We start from the raw sequence: 24,397 nt of genomic DNA on the forward strand, positions 1-24,397 counted from the left end.
TCCTGAAGCCCGGGTGGGCTCGGGAACCGGTTGGGGAAGCTGGCTCTCCGGGAGTGTAGGGAACGCTGGGAGCCGGGGAGTGACGGCCCCGAGCGTGCGAAAGCCGCCGGCCCCCGAGAAATCCCCCTCCTCCAGGATGTTCTTGGGCGCGTGGCTTAAAGTTCAGGAGGGGGTGGGAGGGTGCGGTGACGTCGAGAAGGGCCGGCCGGCCGCCCGCCCGCGAGCACTTGGGGGCGGGCCGGGCGGCGAAGTGGGGCCAGCCCTCCCAGGTTAGGGGGAACGACGGCCGGGGTTTTCGTTGGGTGGTTCCCCCTCTTCCCTCTGTCGCACATGCAAATCTCCGCCCCCGGACCGGCGGGCGGCGCAGCGCCGGCGTCCCGGAGCGCCCTCGAGGGGAAGTGCGGAAGCTGCCGCGGCCTCGGTGAGCCTGTAATTCAGGTATTTGCATACGGGGACCCCCGCAGTCCGATATCCCTTTGCAACATCTCATTTGTGAGGGCTCAGGGCTCTGTTAACGTACTTGACAAACTAAAAAACTTTTCAAATTCTTAAGGTCCGCAGTGTGAGTTCGTTTCCTCGGTACTCAGTGCTCCAAGTTAATGAAGTGGACACCCCATTGGGATTTGACAGACTCACGAGGAAAGGAGGACGAACGTGTAGCATCGGAATCTAGGATAACTTTTGTTTCCTTCCTGTGTAAAGAATTTTGTATGTGTCAGTTTAGTTACCTCATTTATAATGTATTATTATCCTCATTTTATAGATGAGGCAATCAGGGTTCAGAGAAGTAACTTGCCTGTACATCAGAATGCTAGTAAAAAAGAACAGTTTAAACTCAAGGTTTCGGACTCCAGAACTCCGTGCTCTTTCCATTTTCCTTTACCGTTTAAAATAACTATGGAGGGGCAATGGGAGCTATCAGCCATACAAATGCCCAAACTGGAGGCCCCAGTTGGGAAATAATTAAAAATAAACTCTCCTGTCACCTCCCCCCGCAAAGCATCGTTTCCACAAAATATAGAAAACAATGAAACAGTTTTATGATTAGCATAAGCCTTAAACCATATTGTGATGCACTTAAGAGACCGCAAAGAGAAAAAGGAAATCTCACTCGTTTATATCATCAGATAGATGCAATCAGTTACAATACCTGTTGTCTTTCTCCCAAGGGAAAATAATAGGAATTACATCTTGGAGCTAAAACTCCCAGAGATAGGTAGCTGGGGCCCCACCTTCCTTGATGTTCAGATTTCAAAGGGATAGCTCCAAGGCCCCCAAGAAAGATCTTAAGGGGGTGCAAAACCGGCAAGAAGCTTATTTGGCTTTTTTAAAGGTGTACAGAATTCGTTTACAGTTTCCTTTTTTTCTAAAAGCATTGCTAAATAAAAAAGAGAGGGGAAAATGTTTCCTGTTCTTTTTGGCACTAGGCAGATTTTTCAGTGTAATCATTTTAGACTCGTATTTACCCGTACCACCACAAATGTCAGGGCTATGTGAATGAACTAAACATAAACGTTTAAGAATCCATTAGGAGGATGAGAGACAAATAGGAATGGAAAATATTTTGCATGTATTTTCTTATATTTCACCTCCAGAAACTGATTGATTAGAACACAATAATGTTTGCTTACAGAGAGTTCAGCTGCTAAGTCGCTTCAGTCGTGTCGGACCCTGTGCAACCCCATAGACGGCAGCCCACCAGTCTCCGCTGTCCCTGGGATTCTCCAGGCAAGAACACTGGAGTGGGTTGCCATTTCCTTCTCCAGTGCATGAAAGTGAAAAGTAAAAGTGAAGTCGCTCAGTCGTGTCCGACTCTTAGCGACCCAATGGACTGCAGAGAGTTCGGAGCCAGACAGAAAATCTCTCCCAGGTACAGGACCCCAGAGTTCTAAAACCACTCCCATCTGTGAAATCACAAGCTAGATCTTAGGAGATTTAGTAACTACACAATTTTGAATTCGTTTTATTTTTATTTTCCAAAGACTTAACTTATTTAAACCTCCTCACTAATAGGAATGCATGTTTGTATTTATTTCCAGAGCTATTTGTATTTGTCACATGAGTAAGCCATAGGTTTATATTATCTCACCCTTAAAAGGCTTTTTTGAAAACCCTTTCACTATTTTAAAAACTTGCTAGGACTTCTCTGGTGGTCCTGTAACTATGACTCTGCGCTCCCCCTTTGCAGGGGGCCCAAGTTCCATCCCTGGTCAGGGAACTGGATCCCACATGTCACAATTCACGTGCTGCAACTAAGACCCAGTGCAACCAAATAAATAAATAAATATTTTTTAAAAACGTAATGAACCCTTTTATCAAAGATCCAGCCCACATCTGAAAAGTGAAACTATTTCACTTGTGTGGGATAAATTTAATTAGAAAAAAAGGAAGATTACAGGACAAGGTAATGGATGGACTAAAAACAACAATAAATGTGAATAGTAGTGTTATTTTTGTTAGGACTTATCCTGGGAAAAAATAGTGTATTACTGTAAAGATGATTGGTAGCTAGTTGGGGGGGATTATAATGAATTGTTTTTTAGTTCCTAAGTGGTGTCCGGCTCTTTTGCACCTCACGGACTATATGTAGCCTGCCAGGTTCCTCTGTCCATGGGATTTCCCAGGCAAGAATACTGGAATGGGCTGCCATTTCTTTCTTCAGGGGAACTTCCCGACCTAGGGATTGAGCCTGCATCTCCTGCAGTGGCAGGCAGATTCTTATCACTGAGCCACCAGGGAAGCCCAATGACCAGCACGTGGTATTTTTCTTCAAGGGCTTGCAGTTGTTGATACTATTTATTCAGTCCAGCAAATATCTACTCTGTGCCAGGTGCTCTTTAGATTGTGGCACAAACACTAATAACAAGATAATCAACTATTCCTCAGTTAAAAAAAGATAAAGACAAAAATCTCTGCCTTCATGCAGCTATATTTCACATGAAAGACATCAAGCATTTTAACATGTAAGATCATCTCAAATACTATAATTAAACTATTTTATTTCTTTATTGCTGTGAAGAAAATAAGGTAATGGATAGAAAGTGACTGAGAGGGAGAGGCATGCTCTGAAGAGGTGCCATTTGAGCCAAGTCCTGAGGAACAAGAGACATCCACAGAAAGATTCAGGGAAAGGGCCTTCCAGTCGGTGAAACCAAGTATGAAGTCCTTGGAACAGGAAAGCATTAATTTGAGGGGCTTAGAGGCCAGTGGGACCAGACCAAACTGAACGAGGCTGAAGAGATAAGCAGGGTCATGGTAAGGAGGATGAATTTTATTCCAGCTGCACAGAGGAACATATGGAGAGTTTTAAGCACAAGGTTGATTTATGATTACGTTTTGAGAGGTTTACTCAGGAGGATGTTTTAAACTGTTAGGGGCACTGTAGTATAACCAGGGGCAAGAGTGAAGGTAGAGCAGCAGAGAGGCTATTGCAATAGTCTACAGGAGAAGTAAAAGTGGTTTGGATTAGTGTTTCAGCAGAGGAGATGGTGAAAAGGGGTCATATTCAGTAAGATTTGGGTGAATATTCAGTAAAAGCCTAAAGGACTTGCTGATGGATTGGATGCAAGTGGAAGGGAAGAAAAAGGAATCAAAGATAACTCACATTTTTGGTCTAAAAAACCAGAAAAAAAGGAGGCTGGTGAGAAAAAGCTCTAAAAGGGAAAACCAGGAGTTGTGTTTTAGACGTGTTAAGTTACAGATACCTATTAGACATCTGGAGTAGGTATTTGGATATATGTAGAACTAGTCTAAGGGGAGAGGTCAGAGTTAGAAATAAGATGTGTAAGTCAGCAACACTTCACTAAAAAGAGAGAAAGAAAGAACATAGAGGAAAAAAAAAAAAAAATGAAAAAGAGCCCAAAAAGGTGAGTAGAAAAGAAGCCACTGCCAGTGAATTAGGAGGAAGACTAAGAGACTGCTTCAAAAAGAATGGAAGTGGTCAGCTGTGTTAAATAATGCTGAGACTGCAAAAGATGAAAATAAAGAAATGATTGCCTTTGGCAACATGAAGGTCATTAATGACCTTGATGAGAACCATGTCTGTGGAATGGTGGGAATGAAAGCTGAAATGGAGGACGTTGAGAAGAGAAATGATGGAAACGATGAGTATATAGAATGCTTTGAAGGCTGTTAATGAAAACAGAAATGGAGCACTAGCTGGAGGGGGATGTGGGGTTGTATTAGGCTAAGAGCTATAACTCCCACCTCCCTGTCAAAAGTTAACCAAAGGTTATTTATCACTGAGTCACAGTCCATTATAAATTGAGTGGCTTTCTTCTGGAATTAATCCAGGAGCCTAAATTCCTTTTATCTTGTAGCACCAACATGTGGCTTTCAAAATCACCTTGGAAAAGGAGAGAGGGTAGAGAATCACAAATGGGAGGTTTTTATGGGCCAGACCTGAAAGTGGAATACATTACTTCTTGTCTACTTTCCATATGGCCTCCACAAGGGGGCTGAGAAATATAATTTGAGAAATGGAATTTAGCTATGTGCCCTGGAAGTAGGGAAGATATTGAACATGAGTAATGACTATCAGTCTCTGGTACTGAACTCTTGTTTTGTTTAGAGAGGGTGCAATTAAATCATGTTTGTAAAAGATGAGACTGACTCACTAGTGAAGGAGAAATTGGCAGTGATTGAGAGGAAGGGAGGCATGAGGATGGGAGAAAGGGTGAAACCTAGAGCACAGGTTATAGGGTTGGCCACAGATTGGAATGCAGACACTTCCTCTGTGGTAACAGGAAGGAAGGCAGAACCTGGTAGACCTGATGGTATGGAGATGAAGTAGTCAGTCGCATTCCTTTTTTTTTTTTTTTTAGGCTTGTGTAAGTTATGAGGTTATGTTCAGCTGAGAGTGGAGGGAGACAAGGAAGAGAAGTTTAAAATGCAGTGTGAAAGTGGAACATTATATGTGTCTGGCTATACTAAATGACCAGTTGAAATCTGTGGTCATAAATGTAATGTCAGAGTAGTACACAGTATTTCATATGTGGTTGTTAACCCAGGTATATCAATGGGTTTCTTTCTGAAAAACAAGACAGAGAACCAGGAAAATTTAAATCTGAATGGAAATATAAAGGAGGGATGCCAAGTACCTCTGAGCTCACACATACATACATACTCCCTGGGAGTGTCACCCATTCCCATGATGTTACCTATTGTACCAGGACCATATATACAGCCTAGATTTTTTTCATGGGTTTCAGGCCTGTATATCTGATTGTTTATTAGGAGACTCAGAGACATCTGGGATTCAATCAACACAGCATCTTCTCTTGAAGCTTACCCTTACTCCCATATTTTTTGTACTACCATCTATCCAGACACAAGTTAGAAAGTTAGGAGCCATCTTTGACTCTCTAACTGTCCTCCACGTAACCCACAATGTAGGATCATCAAGTCCTGCTGATTTTACCAGTCCAATATGAATCCATTGTTTTTCCATCTTAACTGACATTGTTCTGTTCAAATCTTCATCATATCTCACCTGAACTACTGAAATCTCTATTTGCCTGTCTATATCTTGGTCCCATTTGAAAGCCTTTCAGTCATATTCAAACCCATTGCTGCTTGAATCCTCTGGACAAATGCACATCAGACCACACCACTCTTGTGCTTTAAGGCCATTCATTAATCTTAGAGCCATCATTATCAGAATGACTAAAATTAAAAGGGCAATACCAAGTGTTGGTGGGGAGACAGAACAAATGGGATTCTCATACAATTTTTTGTTCAAATATAAATTTGTACAACAACCTGGGAAAATTGGCAGTAGTTCAGTCACTCAGTCATGTCCAACTGTTTGTGACCCTATGGACTGCAGCACGCCAGGCTTCCCTGTCCATGACCAACTCCCGGAGCTTGCTCAGACTTATCGTCCATCGAGTCGATGATGCCATCCAACCATCTAATGCTCTGTTGTCCCATTCTCCTCCTGCCTTCAATCTTTCCCAGCATCAGAGTCTTTTCTAATGAGTCAGTTCCTCACATCAAGTGGCCAGTGTATTGGAGTTTGAGCTTCAGCATTAGTCCTTCCTGTGAACATTCAGGACTGATTTCCTTTAGGATGGACCGGTGGGATCTCCTTGCAGTCCAAGGGACTCTCAAGAGTCTTCTCCAACGCCACAGTTCAAAAGCATCAACTCTTCGGTGCTCAGCTTTCTTTATAGTCCAACTCACATCTATACATGACTGCTGGAAAAATCATGGCTTTGGCTAAATGGATCTTTGTTAGCAAAGTAATATTTCTGCTTTTTAATATTCTATCTAGGTTGGTCATAGCTTTTCTTTCAAGGAGAAAGTGTCTTTTACTTTCATGGCTGCAGTCACCATCTGCAGTGGTTTTGGAACCCCAAAAAATAAAATCTGCCACTATTTCACTGTTTGCCCATCTATTTGCCATGAAGTGATGGGACCAGATGCCATGATCTTAGTTTTCTGAATGTTGAGTTTTAAGTCAACTTTTTCAAATACTTAATGATCCAGCAGTATTAATCTTGGATGTATTCCAAACAGAAATAAATGTCTGTACCTACCAAAAGACAGATAAGAATATTTAAGTCACCTTTATTTGTATTATCCAACAATAGGAAAACAACTCAAATATTTATCAGCAGCAGAATGGATAAACTGTAATATATTCATAACAGATTTATCCCCAATTATGAAAAATAATATACTATTGCCACATAATATGGGTGAGTCTTATAAGTGAAAAAGTCACATACACTAGAGTATATACTATATGAATCCATCTATATCAAGTTCAAAAACAGATAAAAAATAATTATTGTAATAGAGGGCAAAATACTAGGTGTCTTTGAGGGTAGAAATTGATGAGAAGTGGCCCTGAAGGAGCCTTCTGAGTTGCTGGAAACATCCCATATCTTGATCTGGGGATGAGTGACAGACTTTCTCCTTGACCAAACTCTTGTCAGGCTCCTTTGAGCCCTCTTGTCAACTCGGCCTCATCCTTGACCTTTAACAACTGAAGGTTCTCAGCACAAGTAATGTTGTCAACTCTCTCTTGCTAAGAGACTTGAGTAAACTCTAGCAAAGTTTCTGATAGCTCAAGGCCGCAACCCTAAGATGACAACTTCAGCTCCCATAGGTTTTCAACTTAAGGAAACTGAAGGTTGCCAAAAGAAATTACTGTTTATTCCAGCCAACACTTAAAGTAAGGGCCGCTGTCTCCCAGTTTCTATCTCCCCCCGCCCCGCCGCCCTCCGCCTTTCTTCACTTGGTTCTTTCTTCCCCCCACTTCTTCACTTGGTTCATTCCTGCCCCCACCCCCAACCCTTCACTTCTCTTGGTTCATTTCTCCTCATCCTTTAAGACCTACACAGGAAGCCATTACAGATTCCTCTGGTCAGATGGGCTGTTTCTACTCTGGGCAACATAGTAGCCAGCAAATCATCTACCATTCATTTTACCACACCGAAGTACAGGTCCTGTGCCTGGCTCCCATGCGTGTGGGCTAAGTCACTTCAGTCGTAACTGACTCTTTGTGGCCATGTGGACCGTAGCCCGCCAGGCTCCTGTCTGTGGGATTCTCTAGGCAAGAATACTGGAGTGGGTTGCCATGCCCTTTTTCAGGGGATCTTCCCCTACCCTGGGATCAAACCCGCATCTCTTCTGTCTCTTGCATTGGCAGGGTGGTTCTTCACCACTAGCACCACCTGGCCTGGCTCCCTTGCTGCTGCTGCTGCTGCTAAGTCGCTTCAGTCGTGTTCGACTCTGTGCGACCCCAGAGTCGGCAGCCCACCAGGCTTCCCCGTCCCTGGGATTCTCCAGGCAAGAACACTGGAGTGAGTTGCCATTTCCTTCTCCAAAGCATGAAAGTGAAAAGCGAAAGTGAAGTCGCTCAGTCTTCCCAACTCTTAGCGACCCCATGGACTGCAGCCTACCAGGCTCTGCCATCCATGAGATTTTCCAGGCAAGAGTACTGAAATGGGTTGCCATTGCCTTATCCAATAAAATCCTTGAAAGCAGGGCCTCTTATTCCAGATGGCTGTCACATAGCAGATGTTCAATATTTGTTGAATGAATTATCTTGTCTAGAGATCATCACCTTTGCTTCTCCACCCTGATGTGGTTATTGAACATGCTACCACGTCTGGGCTTTAGTGTGTGGTGTTGGTGATGGATGGACAGGGAGGCCTGGCGTGCTGCAATTCATGGGATCGCAAAGAGTCGGACATGACTGAGCAACTGAACTGAACTGATAGCGTATGCCTTACATTTGGATAGCTCTTCTGAGCCTACAATGAATCTTATTATAAAACTTTGTTATAAGTATATCTATTCAGTTTAATGACGTGTCTTTTTTTTCTTTCCACAAGATTTAAAATGTTTAAGCCATGTTCTTTAGTGTCAAGAGTAATGCCTTTCTGCCCAACGAGATCAGTGTTCACTGTTTTATAGCAAATATTTGTAACATCCCCTTTACTACCCCAAAATGAAAGTCTTACGTATAATCTACCTTACATGTATGTTTTCAAACAAAAATAATGCCATAATAGCAATATCAAGGCAAAATAGGAAGCCATTGATGAAAAATAATATTGACTTTGATATGTAAATGTTTGGGCACTAGTACATTAAAAGACCATAATGAAGATTTTAAATGTTTGTACTTATACATAGAATCACAGGCTACAAATGCAGCCTGATACTGATGTGTTGTATTAGTAGGCTGTCACAGTTGCAATTTTTCAACTTTTAAAAAATTTTTCTCATAAAATAATCATCTCTTGATTTATACAGTACAATCAGCCCTCTGTATCCATGGGTTCCATATCTACAGTTTCAACCAATTTGAAAAAATTTGAAAATAATTTAGAGAAAATATTTCAGAAAGCTCAAAAAAGCAAAACTTGAATATGCTGTGCACTAGCAATTATTTGCATGGCATTTCCATTGTATTGAGTATTATTAGTAATTTAGAGATGATTTAAAGTATGTAGGGAGGATTGCTATAGGTTTTATGCAAATACTATGCCATTTTATGTAAGGGACTTGGGCATCTGAGAATATTTGATATGGGGAGAAGGGTCCTGGAACCAATCACTTTTGGATACTGAGGAACAACTATAATTGCATTACTGGGAAGTTCATATGTAAAATGGAATTTTGATCTAGGCTTGTATTATAATTAGACTTTTCATGTATATGAATGTAAATTTTTCGTGAAACATAGGAAGGTCGTGAAGATGGGAGACAATTCTTGGCCATGCTAGACTGTCCTTTGCAGAGAATCTAGCATCTAGCATTCCTGACTACCCCTGCAGTAAATCTCAGAGGTATTCCTATGTTGTTATGGACTATTTGGTCATAGAGTTCCAGAATATCCCCAATGGTTTGGAACACTGGTTCTTGAATTTTGGTGGTCAGAAGAATCACTTCTTGGGAATACATATGTTTTGGTTCCACTCCCAGAAATTCTGGTTCAGTGGGTAGGAGAAGGGTCCTGAAATCTATATTTTGAATTGATTACCCTACAAGTGAGAGAATCATAAATAATATTTAATGGAGACTGTGAAAAAAAGTCTGTTGAATTATTACTGTTCCATACTTAACTAAGGGCCCTGGCTTTGCAAACAACACAGACCTTGGATTTGAATGTAGACAGTAGTACATGTCTCTCTCAATACTTTAACATGCATAAACAGTTATTCTTACACTGCTCTAATAACCAGGCTGGAAGAAGCACAAGCTGAAATCAAGATTGCCAGGAGAAATATCAATAACCTCAGATATGCAGATGACACCACCCTTATGGCAAAAAGTGAAGAGGAACTAAAAAGCGTCTTGATAAAAGTGAAAGAGGAGAGTGAAAAAGTTGGCTTAAAACTCAACATTCAGAAAATGAAGATCATGGCATCTGGTCCCATCACTTCATGGCAAATAGATGGGGAAACAGTGGAAACAGTGTCAGACTTTATTTTTCTAGGCTCCAAAATCACTGCAGATGGTGACTGCAGCCATGAAATTAAAAGATGCTTACTCCTTGGAAGAAAAGTTATGACCAACCTCAATAGCATATTGAAAAGCAGAGACATTACTTTGCCAACAAAGATCCATCTAGTCAAGGCTATGGTTTTTCCTGTGGTCATGTATGGATGTGAGAGTTGGACTGTGAAGAAAGCTGAGCGCCAAAGAATTGATCCTTTTGAACTGTGGTGTTGGAGAAGACTCTTGTGAGTCCCTTGGACTGCAAGGAGATCCAACCAGTCCATTCTGAAGGAGATCAGCCCTGGGATTTCTTTGGAAGGACTGATGCTGAAGCTGAAACCCCAGTACTTTGGCCACCTCATGTGAAGAGTTGACTCATTGGAAAAGACTCTGATGCTGGGAGGGATTGGGGGCAGGAGGAGAAGGGGATGACAGAGGGTGAGATGGCTGGATGGCATCACCGACTTGATGGAGGTGAGTCTGAGTGAACTCCGGGAGTTGGTGATGGACAGGGAGGCCTGGTGTGCTGCGATTCATGGGGTCGCAAAGAGTCAGACACGACTAAGTGACTGAACTGAACTCAACTGAACTGAATAACCAGAATGATCCTGTTCATCAGATTCAATGCATCTCTTCCTTAGAAAATTTGTTTTATTTTTTCAGTTTTTAACAATTTTTTTTAATGTAGACCATTTTTAAAGTCTTTATTAAACTTATTGAAGAAACAATATTGCTTCCGTTTTATGTTTTGGTTTTTTTTTTTTTTTTTGGCTGAGAGGCATGTGGGATGTTAGCTCCCCAACCAGGACTCAAACCCACTCCCGCTTCATTGCACGATGAAGTCTTAACCACTGGACTTCCAGGGAAGCCCCAGATGAACATGACCACATGGCTTCTCTTCCATACCCCTTTTTATTCATAGTTTATGCAGATATTTTACATCAGTTTAGGCTACAGGGTTATTTTACAAGAAATTAAGCTTTATCAAGACTACAATAGTCCCAGTTCAAGTACTAGTAGTCAGGACATATAGTTGTAATAGCCGAATCAGTTCTTAGGAGTGGATTTCACTGTATCTCGTCACTGCTTCTCCCCTGTTAACCTGCTTTCTATGTGGGCACTGTTTGAGATCTCCTAAATCCACGTCCATAAATTAAGACATTATAAAAGACAAAAGTAAGGGAAAAAACATAAAATGTAAACATAAAAATTTTTTTTAAAAACATAAAAAATGGGGACTACAAATCAGCTTTGAAGAGTCCTGGGATCGATTTCCACTTTCTTCAGCATACTGAAGCATTCCTTGAAAATGGCTGCAATACGGAAAAGAGAAGGGTGGATGTCATTTGGCTAAGTGGAGAGAAAAGAAAGAAGGAAATCCAACATGTTGGAGCAACCAGGAAAACTGAAGCAGAGGGTGTCTGGTAGACAGTGCTGGCTGACTTGTCTTCTTTTTTGGTGTTAACTATAGCTTGGTATATATGATTGCCCAACTACACTCTATCTCCCAGCTTCCCTTGAGTAGAAATATATGCCCACCCATTCCTAGGCAGAGCCTTTCAGATGGTGAGCCTACTTCTTTTTTATTTGCTTTCCCTCAAGCTAATGAGATGTCCTGTTATCCAGATTTAGTTCTAATATTAAGGATGCTGTCCTAGAGGTTAAAAATAAGATGGAAGGAATCTGTATGATTACATGGGTTCTGAGAACTGGAGCTCAGACATTAAATTGGGAAATTAATCTCTTTTCCTCACCCATTGCATTTGAATCTCTTAGTTACAGCAGCTAGCATTACAATAACTAATATTATGAGTACATATTGGGAAATAGAAATAATGTTAAAACCTGATAATGGAGAGGTTACAATGCCAGGAGGAATAGTTTAGTTTTGTCTCCTTGTCACTGGAGAAATATTCCAAATTCTTAAACTAGAGAGTGCTGTGATGGGGGCCATATCTCAGGAAAATCAGACTGGTAGTATTTAAAGCCTCCACCTAAGTAGTTATTGCAGTCAAACAAATATGAGCCTGAAACAGACCAGAATACTGAGTGTGGAAATGAAGTAAAAAACAAGAGGAAGGAAAACTAGAGATATTACAAAGAGAAGTGATTAGCCTTGGTGACCATCTAGACATACGGTATTAAGAAGAACCAAGAGTCAGAGAAAAGGCCTAGATTTCTCATGTGGAAAACTGCTGATGCAGCAAGAATTTCCTGAATTTACCAGGAAAACAGAAATACATAGATTAACTTCAAAACTGCATAGATTGTTTGGACTGTGGCAGCAAACCCAGATCGGCTGCCTGTTTTCCCTCATATCCACCACCAGTCCCTAAAATAAGAACCTCTAGCCCTGATGAAACTTGCCCCACTCACTTATTTTCATTTGAGGAACTGAAATGTGAGGCTTGTGAACACCCAGAGAATTGAAATCTTAGTATCTGAAAACTCTCAAAAGCAGTCACAAAACATTCATTTGTCAAATCTCTCTCTCTTTTTAATCTTTATATTGTGTAGGCCTGATAGTTCTATATATGCTAGCTTTATGTGTATAGCACTGCTTGGAAGCATGACCCCGTATACTAGGTTTCTGTAAAAGTAATGATAATAGCTATTATTTCACAAGCTTGTGATCCAATAATTACTTTCACAGATTTAGAGTTAGCATTTTTCAGAACTGGTAGTAAAGTCATTTGCACCTTAAAGTCATATGATGTTTCTGATATGTCTCAACAGAGGATAGATAAATTTTAAGGTTGGAAGGAATCCTGTAGAACATTTAGTTCACATCCTCATTTTACACATGAAAAAACTGAGGCGCAGAAAATTTTAGTGCTATGCCCATATAATACAGCTATTTTGCTGAGCTGGAGCTTGAAACTAGACCTCCAAACTCATAGTTTGGATCTTTTTTCCACGTCACATTACATTTCCAAATATGATCTAAGATAGGAAACAATATAAAAATATTTGATAGTTACCTCACAGCCATAATCTTATCAGTAAAAACGCCAACATAGTAAGTATTTAGTATTCACAGACTCTGTATCTTTTAAGGCTCTCATTATGTAATATTGTATATCAACTGTCCCTCAATTAAAAAAAAATTAAGTCCCTCATGCTATTTTCCCAAAAGTTCTCAACTGAACACTATGGGAAAAGTTAAAATCAGTACTTTAACTTTTTTGTTAAAGGCATTGACTGTCATAGTCATTGTTTATTCCTACAGTGGTGGTTTATTCCTACTGAGTGCCCTGAGTATTGAGATATTCAGTAAATATCTAATGAAATATAATTCTTATACATTGCATCACTCCAGTATTGATATGAGTAACAATTTATTACCACTGCTGCTGCTGCTAAGTCACTTCAGTCATGTCCGACTCTGTGCGACCCCATAGATGGCAGCCCACCAGGCTCCCCCGTCCCTGGGATTCTCCAGGCAAGAACACTGGAGTGGGTTGCCATCTCCTTCTCCAATGCATGAAAGTGAAAAGTGAAAGTGAAGTCGCTCAGTCGTGTCCAACTCTTAGCGACCCCATGGACTGCAGCCTACCAGGCTCCTCCGTCCATGGGATTTTCCAGGCAAGAGTACTGGAGTGGGGTGCCATTGCCTTCTCCACTAGATACTATTAAAAAAGAGCAAAACAAACACACACATACACAAGGCTACAACTCTCCCTCCCAGAAGTTGTAAGTAACCACGCCTGCAGAGAGGCACTTGTTGTTTAGTGCTAAGTCATGTCCGACTCTTTTATGACCCCATGGACTGTAGCCCTCTAGGCTCTTCTGTTGATGGAATTTTCTAGGCAAGAATACTGGAGTGGGTTGCCATTTCCTTCTCCAGGAGATCTTCCTGACCCGGGGATTGAACCTGCATTCCTTCATTGGCAGGTGGATTCTTACACTGGGCCACAAGGGAAGCAGAGAGACATAATAACAATGAAATTAAGACAGATACCAAAATCTCCAATTAATATCATAGAAGCAAGTTGAGTCAACAAGTTAACAAATTCTTCAATAATATGCAAATCCCTTAAATTTTTATTAAACTTTTAATTAATTTATTTTAATAGTCCATCAAAAATATACATATAAGGGACTCTCCAGTGGTCCAGGGGTTGAGACTGCACTTCCACTGCAGGGGGAATGCATTTGATCCCTGGTGGGGAGCTAAGATCCCACATGGCATGCAGTGCAGCCAAAAATATATATATGTTTATACAATGAAAGTTGTAGAAAAGAAGGCCTATAAACCTACCTGATTAACACAAGTATCACCTGTGTGCTTGTGTGAGTATATGTGTTTCCTTGCAGGACTTTTCCATATGCAGGCTTTGATTTCTTTCTTCATTTTCAGAGAAAATGAGAATCAGTTAAAAGTAACTTCACCTCCAGCCCTGGGAAAAAAAGAGTAATGGTTTGGAGTGTATCCTCGATAAGCTTTATTACCTATTGTATACAGCTTCAACCATGAATATTATGCATACATAAAATTTGGTAGCCTTTTTTTTCACTTGGTAATTATACCATCCACATTAAATTGTGTTGCTACATAGTTTTCATACTAAGCTCTTTAAGGAAGGAAGCTGGCTTGAGAATGGATGTCCTAGCAAACTGGGAATAGTTGCAAGGTTTGTAGGTCTTATTGAGGATAAGAAACAGATTTTGTGTGACCAAGGAATGGGAAAGTTGGAAAAATAGGAAATTATAAGTGGAAGGTTGGGCTTTTTAAATTATTACATATGAAAAATTTATATTTTGTTATCTTAACAAATGAGATTGAAGAAAAAATTATTACTATTACTTTACTATTTCATCTAATATTTACAGATAACTATCAAAATCTCTAAGAGTCTCAAACTATATTAAACCTAATTTTGAATATTCCAGATGAAACTTTTTCATTTTTATGGTAAACATATACACATTTTTATTTAGTACTTAACTAATGTTACAGATCAATATTAAAATTTTCTTTCAGATTACTGGATATATTTTTAATATGATTTTTGCCTTAGACTGTTTTTTTTTTCTTTTTTGGCTGCCCCACATGGCATGTGGAACTTTCCTGACCAGGGATCGAACCTGTCCCCCCTGCAGTAGAAGCACAAAGTCTTAACCATTAGACTACTGGGGAAATCTTGTATTAGACTTTTTTTTAAGTGTAGTTGATTTCAGTGTTGCGTTAATTTCTGCTGTATAGCAGAGTAACTCAGTTATGTGTGTATATACATTCTTTCCTATATTCTTTTCCATTATGGTTTATCCCAGGATATTGAATATAGTTCCCTGTGCTATACGTTAGGACCTTGTCCATCCATTCTATATGTAATAGTTTGCATCTGCTAACCCCAAACTCCCAATCTTTCCCTCCCCCATCCCTTCTCCCCCTTAGTAATCACAAATCTGTTCTTTATGTCTGTGAGTTTGTTTCGGTTTCACAGATAGGCCATATTTTAGATTCAACATATAAGTGGTATCTTATGTATTTGTCTTTCTCTTTCTGACTGCTTCACTTAGTTTGATAATCTCTAGGTCCATCCATGTTGCCTTAGACTTGTAATAATATCACAGAAATAGGAGGGACAGAGTACAATAAATTATGAGATATTCTGTCCTGCTTTGCTGAGCTCAGATGACCTTCCCTTCTGTCCAACACTGTGTCACAGTTTATCACCTAGACCTCAAAAAGGACTGCTTGTGCCAGAAGTCTCACATAATCTGCCATGACTGCAGTATCTTTATCTTTTGGCTCTAACCCCTCCTATGGGACTTTCCCAGTGGCTTAGTGGTAAAGAATCTACCTGCAATGAAGGAGATAAGGGTTTGATCCCTGGGTTAAGAGTATCCCCTGGAGGAGAGTGTGGAAACCCACTCCAGTATTCTTGCCTGGAGAATCCCATGGACAGAGGACACAGTCCACAGTGTTGCGAAGAGTTGGACACGACTGAAGCGACTGAGCACACAACCCCTTCTATAGTAACTCCAAACCATCATTAGGCTGATGATAGCAACAAATGCCATCCCATCTCCTCTTGTCTCTTGAACATGCTTGCACCAGAACTCTTTCATACACCTGCAGCCACAAAAACATATTTCACCAACACATGTAGAGGAAGTAGACAGTGAAAGTGGCATCTCACTCCATTTTTAGCCTTTGAGTTTCAGTGAGAATACCCTGATAATTCATGAGAGAAAGCTCACCCCCTCAACAAAGTAGAAGATGGATTAGAGGAAGTGGAAGACTAGAGGCAGGTGAATAGTAAGGAAAATAATTGTAGCAATTGCAGGGAAAGAAAATGAGTGCTTGAATTAAGGCAGTAGCTTTGCGGGGATAGACAACTGGGAAACATAGGTAAAAAGAGCTGCAGGTTTCTGCTTTGAGCCACTGTATTAATTGTGGTGCTATTCAATGATCTAGGAACCCCACAGGAGGAGAATTTCTTACTTTGTATTACATTAAATCCAAATAGTAGAAGGTTCCCCATCTATTATCCTTTCTTCTCTTCCCTCTTTTTAGCAGAATCTTGATTTTGTTTGGGTAATTTTCTGTGCTACAAATGCCAAGTGCATCTTGAAGCCAATCATGGTAATACCATTCCTGAGCCAGAGACTGCTTTAGGAATGGGCAAATGATACATGTCTGAGCAATGTAGCAGGATGGGAAATTTGCTAGAGAGATTCTGGAATGATTTTTTGTTCATTCATAATAAAAAGAGACACCTAGGAATTCACTGGACTTTGCTGTGTCTGAGAGTGACAAGTGAACCAGAGAAGCCATTTTAAGAGCATAAGTTAAAAATAAAGCTGACATACTGAAGATGTTACACAGCCGAAAGATTTAGTGGGAATCTGAGTTTTTGATGACGCAGTTAGCTGGAACCATCAGATCCCTTGTTATAAAAATATTCTCTTATGGTTTAAGCCAGTTGAGTTGAGGTTCCTGTTGCCTGCAGCCCAAAACAATTTAAGAGCTATAGAACTGTCCTAAAAGGAAGAATTTCAGTTAGGCATGTGACCAATGGCTCAGAACAGTTCACTTCAGAGAAGGTGAACACTCTTTAAGGTCTGAGCTCCTGGAAAATGGTCTCCACTACAATATACATTTCCTTAAAGTGGATATTTAATTCTACTAATATTAAGACATAGTACTTTAATTTTCACTTCCTGTGTTATACTTGCAGTTGCTGTATGCATACTGTTGCTCAAGACCACTGGCAGATTCAGAAATAGAACACAGTGCCTAGGCCAAAATGGAAGTTTACAACTTCAACAAAGAGTACAGGAAATAAAAGTCAACCAAACAGGAAGTAGACAGAGTAGAACAGAACATCCGGAAATATTTGGGCCTGGCGCAAGAATTAATCTGTCTACAGAACGCAGAAGTACCAAGCAAAATATGTGGAGCTGAAATCTTTCATTTGTAAACATTTTAAGGGGATTGTGAAAGAAGGAAAAAAAATGAAAGTCACAAGGAAGCAAGAGGAAGAGAGAAATAATGTCTCTTACTGGAGTATCTATTGTATAAACCAAAAAAATGTCTTCTGCATAGATAATGGCAGCCTGAAAGACATTTCTGCAAATTCTTTGACCTCCCATAAAGAGTGAATTCTGTAGCCCCTCTCTTTGAATCCAGGCCAAACCTTAGTGACCAGTTGACCAGTAAACTGTGGCAGAAGTGATATGTGACCTCCCAGGGTAGGTCATAGAAGGTGGTGCAGAGTCTACCTGGTTTCCTGGGCCCTGCATTAGAACTATGAACTTGTAAGAAGTTTTGCCACCCTGAGACCACCATTCTGTGAGGAAGCACAAGTGAACTCATGCAGACAGACCACATGGAGAGGCCTTCTGACATAGAGAGAGATGCCCGGCCATCCCAACTCTGGGAATATTTGTTCTTCAAGTTCCTGCCCCTGAATGACTTCAACTGCATGAGAGATCCTAAAGGCAGAACCACCCAGTGGAGCTCTTTCTGAATTCTTGACTCACGGAAACCACAAGAGATAATAAAATAATTGTTGTCATTTTAAGCCAATGAGCTTTGGGGTGGTTCTTCGTGCAGCAATAGATATTCAGAACAGTAGAGGAGGTGATTTAAATACTATGGCTCTTGAATAAGTAAGGGAAGAACCCTAGGACCATTAGAAGTCATTATAGCTAATTACTGTAACAAGCAAAGAGAACTGCCAGTTTCCAGGCAGAGGATCTGTTCCCCATAATTAAGGCAAATAATTAATTGGTGAGACCAAATAATATTAAAAAAAAAAATCTTGACTCTGAAAGAGCTTCACTTTAGTTAATATGAAATATTTAAAGATTAGTTGTATTTCTCAAAGGCAATTTGTGTAAGTAATTTTTACCACTGTTCCTTCCTATTGCAGAGATTCATATTATCAATAAACTATGACAGATATATGGGGTGATTCCTGATATGTCACAATTTAGCAATTCAAAAAGCTACAAGCTGGGAGGTTTAGGATCCCTGTGTACCAAGTTCCAAATTTCTGACCTCAGGACATTCAGTCATGTAATGTTTCTGTAAGGGAAGTCCAGGACATTTTTAGTCTACATGGGACATGTAGCCAGTGGGACCATATGTGTGAGCTAAATACCAGGATGGGAAAGATGGATGTCAGAGAAATAAAAGCTTTTTATGGCTCACACATCTAGTCTTAATTCTTCTTGTTCTTAGTTTAAAGGATTGAAATAAAATGAATTTAAAAATTAATATAACCAAAGCAAATTTAGAAAAGTAACATGGACAATCTGTATGAAATGTCCAGAATAGACAGATCCATAGGCACAGAAAAGTAGATTTTTTAACTATATATTTATTTTTATTTATATGTTTGGCTGCTCTGGGTCTTAGCTGCAACATGTGGGATTTTTGATTGCAGCAGGTGAACTCTTAGTTGCAGCATGTGGGATCCAGTTCCCCAGCCAGGATCAAACCCTGGGCCTTTGCATTGGGAGCCCAGAGTCTTAGCCAGTGGACCAACCAGGGAAGCCCCCAGAAAGTAGGTGAATGTTTGTCTAGGGCTGGAGAGTCTGGGCTTGTGTGACATGGGGACTAACTGCTAATGGGTCCAATGAGTATGAAATTTCTGTATGGGCCACTGAAGTACATCATGAGAAACGCTGGACTAGAATAAACACAAGCTGGAATCAAGATTGCCAGGAGAAATATCAATAACCTTAGATATGCAGATGACACCACCCTTATGGCAGAAAGTGAAGAGGAACTAAAAAGCCTCTTGATGAAAGTGAAAGTGGAAAGTGAAAAAGTTGGCTTAAAGCTCAACATTCAGAAAACGAAGATCATGGCATCTGGTCCCATCACTTCATGGCAAATAGATGGGGAAACAGTAGAAACAGTGTCAGACTTTATTTTTGGGGGCTCCAAAATCACTGCAGATGGTGACTGCAGCCATGAAATTAAAAAATGCTTACGCCTTGGAAGAAAAGTTATGACCAACCTAGATAGCATATTCAAAAGCAGAGACATTAGTTTGCCAACAAAGGTCTGTCGAAGGCTATGGTTTTTCCTGTGGTCATATATGGATGTGAGAGTTGGACTGTGAAGAAGGCTGAGCGCGAAGAATTGATGCTTTTGAACTGTGGTGTTGGAGAAGACTCTTGTGAGTCCCTTGGACTGCAAGGAGATCCAACCAGTCCATTCTGAAGGAGATCAGCCCTGGGATTTCTTTGGAGGGAATGATGCTGAAGCTGAAACTCCAGTACTTTGGCCACCTCATGTGAAGAGTTGACTCATTGGAAAAGACTCTGATGCTGGGGAGGGATTGGGGGCAGGAGGAGAAGGGGACGACAGAGGATGAGATGGCTGGATGGCATCACCGACTCGATGGGCGTGAGTCTGAGTGAACTCCGGGAGTTTGTGATGGACAGGGAGGCCTGGTGTGCTGTGATTCATGGGGTCGCAAAGAGTCAGACACGACTGAGCGACTGAACTGAAATGAACTGAAAACATTCTGAAATTGATTGTGGGGATGATGGCAAAATTGTGAACATACTAAAAACCACTGAACTATATACTTCAAGTGGGTGAATTATATGATATGTGAATTATATCTCAATGAAGCTGTTATAAAGAAAGTAACAAGGGAAAAAGTTTATTGTAAAATGAAAACAGATAAAAATCAATCCTATTTATCATAATTAAAATGTTTTCACTGATGCTTAGAAATTTCCTTGGCTAAATGAGAACACAACACCTGAGATTCCTATAGGACAGAGTTTAACAACACTTTTTCTGTAAAAGGCCAGATGGAAAATATTTTAGGCTTTGAAGGCCAGGAGGCACAACCATAAATATTAGGTAGGTATTCACATAATAAGCAAGAAAACAAACTTCTGCACATTTCAAAATGATAACATTAAAAATACAATAATAATTTATGCTGGAGAAGGGATAGGCTACCCACTCCAGTATTCGTGGGCTTTCCTTGTGGCTCAGCTGGTAAACAATCCACCCGCAGTGCAGGAGACCTGGGTTCAATCTCTGGGTTTGGCAGATCCCCTAGAGAAAGGAAAGGCTACCCACTCCAGTATTCTGGCCTGGAGAATTCTAAGAACTGTATAGTTCATGGGGTCGCAAAGAGTTAGACACAAATGAGCAACTTTCACTTCACTTCAATTGAGTATATTTTTTGTAGTACAGATATACTGATGAGAAAAATGGTATTCTTTTTTAGGAGACAAGATTTCACTTAATTGAGATTCAAGGTTAATGTTCCCTATCCTCAAATCAATTGCAAATGTTCTTCTGAAAATAAAAGTTCTCAGCTTGTGGGCCAAACAAAGATAGTCAGGGGGCTATGTACCAACACTTGCTCTAGAGGACTAAGTTCTAAAGGCTGATTTATTGGTTTGCTGCTGCTGCTGCTAAGTCACTTCAGTCGTGTCCGACTCTGTGCGATCCCACAGACGGCAGCCCACCAGGCTCCCCTGTCCCTGGGATTCTCCAAGCAAGAACACTGGAGTGAGTTGCCATTTCCTTCTCCAATGCATGAAAGTGAAAAGTCAAAGTCAAGTCGCTCAGTCGTGTCCAACTCTTCACGACCCCATGGACTGCAGCCTACCAGGCTCCTCCGTCCATGGGATTTTCCAGGCAAGAGTACTGGAGCGGGGTGCCATTGCCTTGGTTTGCTAGGGCTTAACAAAAACCAGAAACTGGGTAGCTTAAGACAGTGGAATGTATTATCTCACAGTTCTAGAGGCCAGGGACTGGAAATCACCCTACTGTAGAGCCATGTTCTCTCCAGCGGCTCTGAGGGAAGACACTTTGCTTCCTCTGGCTTCTGGTAGCCCCCCGTGTTCCTTGGTTTGTGGCAGCAAAATCCAAACTCTGTCTTTATCTTTCTTTAACTTTTAATTTTATATTGGAGTATAGCTGACTAACAACACTGTGATAGTTTCAGGTGAACAGCGGACTCAGCCATACATACACATGAACCCATTCTCCTCCAAACTCCCCTCTCATCCAGGCTGCCACAAAACATTGAGCAGAGTTCCCTGTGCTATACGTGGCTCCTTGTGAGTTATCCATTTTAAATATAGCAGTGTGTACATGTCGACCCCAAACTCCCTAACTATCCCTTCCCCTCACCTATCCCCACATCTACCTTTATCTTCATGTCACTGTCTTCCCTCTGTATCTGTTTCTTATCTTCTTATAAGGACAGCAGTCATGCCCTAATTCAGTACAATCTCAACTTAGCTAGATATATTTGCATTGACTTTATTTCTGAATAAGATCACACTCACTGGTACTGTGAGTGTGCGACGTGACAAATCTGTGAACACCAAATCTGATGTTCATCAGTAACATCCCTGATACTACAGTATATGATAAGGAGGACACATTTGACCCAAAGATCCTCTAGAGCTTTCTGCCCAAGTCCATTGTTGTTGTAGGTTGAATTGTGTACCCCTAGTACTCTTGCCTGGAAAATCCCATGGATGGAGAAGTCTGGTGGGCTGCAGTCCATGGGGTTGCTAAGAGTTGGACATGACTGAGTGACTTCCCTTTCACTTTTCACTTTGATGCACTGGAGAAGGAAATGGCAACCCACTCCAGTGTTCTTGCCTGGAGAATCCCAAGGACGGCAGAGCCTGGTGGGCTGCCGTCTCTGGGGTCGCACAGAGTCGGACACGCCTGAAGCGACTTTGCAGCAGCAGCAGCAGCAGCAAAATATATGTTCAAGTATTCCCTGGTGGCTCAGTGGTAAAGAATCCGCCTGCCAATGCAAGAGGCCAAGAGATGTGGATTCAATCCCTAGGTCAGAAAGATCCCCTGGAGAAGGAAATGGCAACCCACCCCAGTATTCTTGCCTGGAGAATTCCATGTACAGAGGAGCCTGGCGGGCTACAGTCCATGGGGTTGCAAAGAGTCAGACATGACTGAAGCAACTTAGCACACATGCATGCACAGCTGCACTCAATATGCCAGCAAATTTGGAAAACTCAGCAATGACCACAGGACTGGAAAAGGTCAGTTTTCATTCCAATCCCAAAGAAAGGCAATGCCAAAGAATGCTCAAACTATCGCACAATTGCACTCATCTCACACACTAGTAAAGTAATGCTCAAAATCCTCCAAGCCAGGCTTCAGCAGTATGTGAACCATGAACTTCCAGATGTTCAAGATGGTTTTAGAACAGGCAGAGGAACCAGAGATTCAATTGCCAACATTCGCTGGATCATCAAAAAAGCAAGAGAGTTCCAAAAAAACCATCTATTTCTGCTTTATTGACTATGCCAAAGCTTTTGACCGTGTGGATCACAATAAACTGTGGGAAATTCTGAAAGAGATGGGAATACCAGACCACCTGACCTGCCTCTTGAGAAATTTGTATGCAGGTCAAGAAGCAACAGTTAGAACTGGACCTGGAACAACAGACTGGTTCCAAATAGGAAAAGGAGTCCATCAAGGCTGTATATTGTCGCCCTGCTTATTTAATTTATATGCAGAGTACATCATGAGAAACGCTGGGCTGAAAGAAGCACAAGCTGGACTCAAGATTGCCGGGAGAAATATCAATAACCTCATATATGCAGATGACACCACCCTTATGGCAGAAAGTGAAGAACTAAAGAGCTTCTTGATGAAAGTGAAAGAGGAGAGTGAAAATGTTGGCTTAAAGCTCAACATTCAGAAAACGAAGATCATGGCATCTGGTCCCATCACTTCATGGGAAATAGATGGGGAAACAGTGGAAACAGTGTCAGACTTTATTTTTCTAGGCTCCAAAATCACTGCAGATGGTGATTGCAGCCATGAAATTAAAAGATGCTTACTCCTTGGAAGGAAAGTTATGACCAACCTAGACAGCATATTAAAAAGCAGAAACATTTACTTTGTCAACAAAGGTCCATCTAGTCAAGGCTATGGTTTTTCCAGTGGTCATGTATGGATGTGAGAGTTGGACTATAAAGAAAGCTGAGCTCTGATGCTTTTGAACTGTGGTGTTGAAGAAGACTCTTGAGAGTCCCTTGGACTGCAAGGAGATCCAACCAGTCCATTCTGAAGGAGATCAGCCCTGGGATTTCTTTGGAGGGAATGATGCTGAAGCTGAAACTCCAGTACTTTGGCCACCTCATGCAAAGAGTTGACTCATTGGAAAAGACTCTGATGCTGGGAGGGATTGGGGGCAGGAGGAGAAGGGGACGACAGAGGATGAGATGGCTGGATGGCATCACTGACTCGATGGACGTGAGTCTGAGGGAACTCCGGGAGTTGGTGATGGACAGGGAGGCCTGGCATGCTTCGATTCATGGGGTTGCAAAGAGTCGGACATGACTGAGTGACTGAACTGAACTTATGCACAGTATTTGAAAATTCATTTATCTAAGGTTGAGAATAAGGTGTCAAAAATGACTCTCAGGTTTCCAGCACAGGTGACTGGATGGAGAGTGGTATGGTGGAATGAAATAGGGAACATTGGAAGAGGTTTAGGGTAGAAAGAAGAAGAGCATGAATTTGGTGTAGATATGGTTATTCTGAGAAATTTACAAAATGATAGGACAGCTGTCTATATGGGTCTGAAACTGTAGCTATACCCTTAAGAATGGTTGTTGGGATTTAAGGGGACCAATGAATAATGTCCTCTACCTCCTGAGTTCATAATCAACTGAAAAATAGACCTTGAGGAACAAAATCTTAACTTTTTTTTTTTTTTTTTTTTTTTTTGGATAAGCTAAATTGTATAGTTGTAATCTGTACACAAAACTGGACTTTTAAAAATCTTACCCCTGAATTTAACCTGTTGGCCTCCACTGCTTGCCTCCCTATTTCATAAGCAGAACCTGCCCTAGTCAGATGGTGTCATTTAGGAGCGAGGACTTGGGTACTTGCTGCAGGGGGCATGGATCCAGAGAGAAAAGAGAGAGGAAAAAGAAGCACCCAAGCCACCAGTGA

At 41.1% G+C, this 24,397-nt stretch overlaps 1 long non-coding RNA gene across 2 annotated transcripts; it reads left to right on the forward strand.

Moving 5' to 3' along the window:
• The first annotated feature begins 35 nt into the window (after positions 1 to 35).
• LOC138989901 (uncharacterized) lies at positions 36 to 9,916 on the forward strand. 2 transcript variants are annotated; one of them, XR_011466071.1, is made up of 5 exons: positions 36 to 438; positions 554 to 708; positions 1,634 to 1,870; positions 7,658 to 7,811; positions 9,702 to 9,916. It is a non-coding gene; the product is annotated as an uncharacterized lncRNA (long non-coding RNA). The 2 variants fall into 2 exon arrangements; XR_011466070.1 differs by lacking the exon at positions 554 to 708.
• Positions 9,917 to 24,397: the final 14,481 nt, after the last annotated feature.

Source organism: Bos mutus, chromosome 11, assembly GCF_027580195.1.
Source record: "Bos mutus isolate GX-2022 chromosome 11, NWIPB_WYAK_1.1, whole genome shotgun sequence".
Taxonomy (NCBI): Eukaryota; Metazoa; Chordata; class Mammalia; order Artiodactyla; family Bovidae; genus Bos; species Bos mutus.